Source organism: Sciurus vulgaris (genome assembly GCF_902686455.1).
Source record: "Sciurus vulgaris genome assembly, chromosome: 12".
In the NCBI taxonomy this organism is placed as follows: Eukaryota; Metazoa; Chordata; class Mammalia; order Rodentia; family Sciuridae; genus Sciurus; species Sciurus vulgaris.
Window position 1 is genome coordinate 51171541 of NC_136473.1, and position 6707 is coordinate 51178247.

Genomic DNA, 6707 nt, shown 5'->3' on the forward strand with positions numbered 1-6707 from the left:
GACTGGCTCTGAATTTTCTTTTGACCAGGCAGCTGCTGACATTCCCTCAGCAAATGTGCTTACAGCAGGCTTGCCACAGTTAAAACACTCCCTTTTGGAATTTTTATTTTTCCAGAGAGGCTGCAAAGCTTCTTTTAAAGCCATGGCCAGAGTTACTCCCTGAACATATGCACTACCAAATGTCAGCAAAGAGATGGATAAAATCAGAAACAGTTCCCTTCTTTTAATAAGGACATATTGCCTCCTGCCAAGCTCTGTTTACATTTTCAAAAATGGTTTAGTCAATAAATCACCAGACTCTGGGTCCTCAATCACTCAGTCAAAAGCCTGATACACTTGCACAACTAATTCTGCATAAGACTCATCAGGACCCTATTTAATCTGGCTGATATCCCTGTGATTTAAGAACAGTCGTAAGCTTAGTAACACAGCATCCCTTTCCTTGGATACTGTATGTCCCATGCTTACACCAGGCTACACTGTTCTCCTCGCCTCTTCTTCATTACAGGGTCTTCCAGGAGCATCCTCCTCATCTGACTAGTGGAGTTGCCCTGTAGCCAGACCCTGTTTGGGCACCAACTACTGTGACCTGTATGCTGGTTAATTCAGGAAAACAGATGAGGGGAGGTGGGGGATTAGAAAATACAGACACACACAATGAGAAAAAAAAAAAATGCTGGGACCCAGTGGATATTATACTCTCATGGAGTGGAATGACCATGAGCCAGCGCAGCATGTTTATTATATAGGCTATATCATTAAAAGAATTCATTATGAGAAAGTTTTTTTTTTCCCAAAATAAGCATGAATGAAGGGCACAGCACCACATATTCACTGGAATATATGTATGCTTTTATTCTCTACCAATTTAATACACATCTATAAACAATAATATATTAATCATTTTATTTTATGTGGATTTGTATGAAAGTAGATGACAAATATAAATGTTCATTATTAGTTCTAAAGTTTTACTTTAAAGTATTTTTCATCAAAAACAAACAATTCTCCCATATTCTCTTATGATTTCTTTCTATCTATTTATTTAGCAGACATCACCTGATTAAGTAGCAGACCTATTGTCCTGTTTCTGAGGACTTTTCTATCATTAAAACTATCATGTTACCCTGCACAGTCCAGCAAAGTGAGAGATATTAAAGTGAAGGAAAAGAACTCAATTGCACTTCTGGTTTCATTTCTCCTTTAAAAAAAGGCATTTATAAATTTATAAAATTGTGAAAAATAAATTGACATTTTGGTAATTCATAACATTATTGAAGACTGATATTGAGTTTACGATATCAAATTTTCTCATATTCAGTAAATCTAAATGTCAAATAAGTTGAGTCATATTTCTTCATTTGAATCCCAAATTTTCTTGGCCATAATGTTTCCTGAAAACCAGAGGAAAGTTTTTTTGTTGTCTTTGTTATTCAGCCTTTTTGTACACAGTAATTTTTTAGAGTTAGTTTAATTTTATTACAATTGTTTTTAATATTAGATATAATCTTGACAAGTATTATGAATAAATCTACAATTCTCTAATTTTCAAAAAATTAGACAAATTATACAAAAAACAATAAATATAGATTCACATTCACCCTGACAAAATTCTAAATCTAATCTAGATTAGGTAGTGTAGTTAAGTTTCAATATTTTAATCTATGTATAATTCACAAAATGCTAGAAGAATTCATATAAATAGTTATTGCTCATTGAACAACAACTAGCAGATTTTGCTGGCAATATGCAAGTTCATGGCCCCTTCATGACCCCGCACCAGTCCAGTCCTGCTGGCACTGGAGGATTAGGGATGCTGCCTCAATGGCACTGGTCCTTCTGAGAGGAGGACTGGTACAGAGCAGTGCAAAAAGACCTTGACAGAAAGCCAGTATCCCTACAGCCCAAGGATGGTCCTCTTTCTTGCAGAAAACTGGATTGTCACTGAGTGCCTCCTGAGTGCTCTGTGGAGCAGCTGTGCCCAGCTCAGAAAGGTTTGCTGAGTTACAAGTTCCATTTCCTCAAGCTGAGTGTCCCGCAGTAGGAGTGAGTTCTTCAATCCTTCATTTTCTTCCAGAGCACATTCTGCATTGCTTTCAAACTACACTGTCATCAAAATAAGAATTGTGAAAATTTTGCCAACAAAATAACAAAATTTTGTTATTTCTTCTTGGTGATAAATAAGATTAATTCATTAACAATATTGTGTCAAGTTTCAGGCCGAGCTCTTTCACCTTGGTTGGAGATCTTGGGTACAGCCCCAGAAAGCTGCATGGAACACGTACCTCCTCCTCATCAAGGTATGCCCACCATGGCTCAATTTCATTTGCCTTTCTGTGGATGACTGTCATGCTGTCTCCTATTTTCAGGGGCAGTTCATCATCAATCTGAGGGTCATCATCCCAAAGTGCACAGGTGACTCCTGAATTCATTATGCCCATTTTCTCCTGAACCTCCATAAAGAAACTGAAGGCACTGTGTGTAGCCTTTGTCCACCTCCTCACGATCATGTGTGGCAGTCTGCATGTCACTGTAGGTCGTGGTGAACACAGCTGCTCCTGCCTCCACCCAAAGCTTACACCCTGGACGTTTTTACATGAGGCAGTACAGTGCAAAGGGGTCCACCCACACTATCAGCAGCATTTACATCCACACCAAACTGCACCAGGAACTTAATGACTTCTGTGTGGCCTGCACACAGCAGTGTGGGGCACTCTCATGCCGTCATCATTGGGCAAGCTTGGGTCATCAACTTAGAAATAATTCTCTGTATAAGGTCAAACTCTCCCACCAAAGATGAATCTAGGAGTAAAGCAGGAACTTTGAATTTCACCCTCACTCCTTGAGTTACCCTCTCTGAGCCAGTTTAAGCAAGTTTGTCCTTTTGTCAGGAGGCAGAGAGTCCTGCCCAGTGATCTCAGGTGGGCACATGCTCACACAGTCTTCTCCAGGACCTTCTGGCTCCCCAAATGGGTAGGGCGAAGGTGGGTATGGGGGACACTCCTTCAGATACACTTCACGTACATGTGGAGCATTTGGGTTTCGTTCCTCTGTGTTGTTCTGGAGATTCGGGCTCCTGTCTGGGACACCTTCCAGCATATAATTGAGGCCAGGAGAAGGAGCTGGTATGTCATTGTTTGTGAACTGGCACTCCCCACATCCTCTGGCTCAGGAACTAAAGGGACCACCCCCTTCTCTGGTTCCATATGTTAATGTGGATTTGGAATTCCTGTGGGGATTTCTGAGCCAGCAGTCACTGAGGTGAGTATGATGTGACAAATATGGTCTCCGCTGCAGCTATTGTGGGCTCTTGTAAAAAAGTCTGAATATTTGGTCCATTTGGACCCTCTGACTCTGTATTAGAACCACATTTCTTTAGTGGTCTGGGTGCTTTAGACAGTTTCTTTCATAAGGCTTCTAAGTCAGCATCACTATGGTGGGTTAGATAAGAAAGATAAGAAAGGCAATAATTTGGTTGGGCTGAGTGGTTGAGGATTCTTTCACTTTAATGGTTCTATTTCAGGTTCTTTCTGGACTTGCCCTGGCTGTTGGAGTAAATATTCTCTGGGTGCTGCTGTGGATTTGGGAAGTAGCTATGACAGGATTGCCATATACACTTGCAAAGTGTAGGCCTCTCAAATGTGTCTTAGTGTACTCTGCACAGCCTGCTGGAAGTTTTGGCCTGGAGCCTGATGCTGCGCATACATGGAATACATAGAGCTGGCTGCCATGGTCTGAGGTTTTCTAAAGGCTGCATGAAGGGTATCTTTGGAAGGCTGGGGAGTAAAGGGCTGGACTGCAGCAGCAGGTAAACTTTATGACTTAGATCCTGGAGAAAGGGTTTGGTCTTGGCCAACTGAAGGTATCTGAGGGGTTGCAGCACCCTTGGCTGCTGCCCTGCTGGTTTGAGTTCCCTTCCAATGGATGTAACAGCTGTGGGCAACTGCTGAGGATTTCCATGGCTTAATGTCAGAGGTGATTAATAGGTTTGTCCAAATAAGGCAAATTAACCAGTTTTGGTTTTCTTGGAAGAGGAGGAGGTACTTTAACCACACTTTTATTTGCAGCCTAAGCATCCTGCAAGATATTTTCACAGCTCTTGTTTTTCCTCAGTGTGCCAAAGGAGGGTGGGGCGCACAGTGGTCCACTGCGTTGAACATCAAGAAGGGATGCACTTGCTTCTCTTTCTCCCTCAACAGAACTTCCCCATCATCAGCTTGGTCCAGGGCATTCCTAGTAATTTGAGGCTCAAAGAACCTTGGCTCAGGAAAAGATCTTCATTTGAAGGACTCAGAACCAGATGAATGGATGTTTGTGAAGAGGACCCAGATCTTATACCGGGCAATGATTATCTCTTCCCTGGCTGCTCTGAAGTCCACGTGGCCAAGGAACCATTGGTCCAGGCAGGCTTCACCAGCAGTTCAGGCCTGAGAACACCCACCCCAGCGTAGAGGACTGGATGTTTGGACATACTGCAGCCACATGGCTTTGGGCTGACACCGCTTGCTGAGGAAACTGTCCATCGGAAGAAACCAGTAGATTTCCATTTGCTGCAGTGCCACCTTCTTCCACAGTGGGTCCCTCAACTACCTTCATCACCAGGCATCTGAATGTACACAAGTGCACATTTTGAAAGGGCAGCACTGAATGATGTCTCTCAAAATCAATATTGCTGCTCATCAACAAAGATTATAGCAAGGTAAACTCCTCTAGAATGCAAAAATGTAGATTTTAATTGATCAAAAATAAAATTAAAAAAAAGAAAACAAAAAAATTAATAAAAAAAACTAAGAATGTGATGAGGGTGATTAATTCCACAGAAACATAACCTAAGGCATTGCTAAATTGCAACATCCTTTTCCTTCTTTCAACTGTTTATATCCAGGACAAAGATGACGCATCCTGAAGGACTTTGATTTCCTTCGTTTCAGTGTGATTTTTTTCAAACAGGTGTTCATGTTTGAGTCCTTCACCTAAGCAGCCCTATCGCACATTTCCCAGAACCAGGGATAAGAAGAGAACACTGCCTCTACACCCAACTCTACACAGCACGGCTGAAAAACCTTGATTGAATCAGCAATAGATGATGACAATGCTTCATTTGAGTTGTGACTGCACATACAAGGGTCCACAGAAGTCAGCATTTTAAACCCCGCTGTGACCCCTGAGTGACATCAGAGGAACCTAAGATACTGATTCAGCACCTATTCCCTCATTTCCATCAAGAAAAAAAAAAAAAATCTTCCTAATGTAAACACAACAGAGGGAGAAAACCCAGTGCCAAGGAGCAGCTCTTTTGCCATCCACTCTAGGGTCCCCAGCTGACATTGAATTTGACCTCTACCCTTCCCATGTGCACCAACCACTTCCTTTGAAGGAGACAGGGAGCCTGCCCCAGAAGGCTGCTGCATTCACAAGACAAGTGCAGGTGCTCCTTTGAGTGTCATTCAAAGACTCCTTGGGGAAATTCTTTCTTCTTCCAATTAGGTTGATTAACATCCCACATCAGCTGCTTCATGGGAATGCAGTTACCTCTCTGTGTCTGATAGTTGCCCCATGTCCAGGGATGCCTACTCTTCAAAAGCCAAGGTCATTGGGTAGCACTGAGGACCCCTACCCAGGCTTCTTGCTGAACACTGAACTTGTGACAAGCTTCCATTAGAACCTGCTGCTTTCCCCATCACCTTCCGCTGACTGGATTCAACAGAGAAGAACATGTTGACAGATGAGCATCTGGACACTCTGAAGAGGGTCATTATGTCAGGTGACTGGATCCTCTTCCAGTGTAACCTCTGTGGAGCACTTTGCAGGAAAAGCAGCCAAGTCAAAATCTTCTACTGTCTGAAGAACTTTTACTTTCACATTGGAAAATAGTACTGCCAGAAGATTTAGTTGCATTTCAAGAGCCTCAGTCCTGGGTGTGTCATCATAGAGAAATTGAGCCCAGTCTCGGTAAGCCAAAAGAAGATTGTGGCTGAGCTCTGACTGGAGAAAATCCTGAGAGATCCATGGTGGCCTGGGGCCACAGGAGAGGCAGGGACACCTTGGATACATAAAATTCTCAGGTCATTTTCATGTAAGAAGTCTGTTTCAAATCAGAAACCCCAGCCTTGAAAACAACAAACAATTCATTTTGGACCCTCTCTGCCTCCTCCTAGACATTTACTGTCCAAAATACTAGCCAGCAGCTATCTGTCCAAAAGGAAAGGGTCACAGATAGTGCTGGCTCTCATCTGTCATCTGAGAGACTGGGGAGGCTGAGGCAGGAGGATCTCAAGTTCAAAGCCAGCCTCCCCAAATTAGAGAGGCACTAAGCCACTTAGGCAGACCCTGTCTATAAATAGAAATATACAAAGGGCAGAGGAAAGGGCTCAGAGGATCCATGCCCTGGGATTCAATGTGCTGAGAGAAACAAAACAAACAAGCAAACACCACCACTGTGCCCCTCACACCCTTGGCCCATGGTTCTGTTTACCACAGTTCCCCTCGGGAATCATGGCACTGAGATTAGCTTCCAGAAAGTCACTTCCATTGAACTTCCCATCCTTCACTTCCAATGGAAATCCTCCTACCCTGGTTTTGATCTTGTTCAGTGAAATGCCTGTGTTAACAATGCTCCTGAGAAACGATGGTCAAGCATGTACCAGCTGCAATGTTCCAAGTAAAACCAGCTGGCATCCAGCGACTTGGGGGTTCAGGGGCATGGA

At 43.0% G+C, this 6707-nt stretch overlaps 1 pseudogene across 1 annotated transcript; it reads right to left on the reverse strand.

Annotated features, from left to right (window-relative positions):
• Nucleotides 1–2186: 2186 nt before the first annotated feature.
• Nucleotides 2187–5756, reverse strand: LOC306641398 (apoptosis-stimulating of p53 protein 2-like; annotated as a pseudogene). Its single transcript has 2 exons — nt 5685–5756; nt 2187–4586 (listed from the first exon to the last, which is right to left on the reverse strand). The product of its transcript is annotated as an apoptosis-stimulating of p53 protein 2-like (transcript).
• Between the last annotated feature and the right edge of the window lie 951 nt (nt 5757–6707).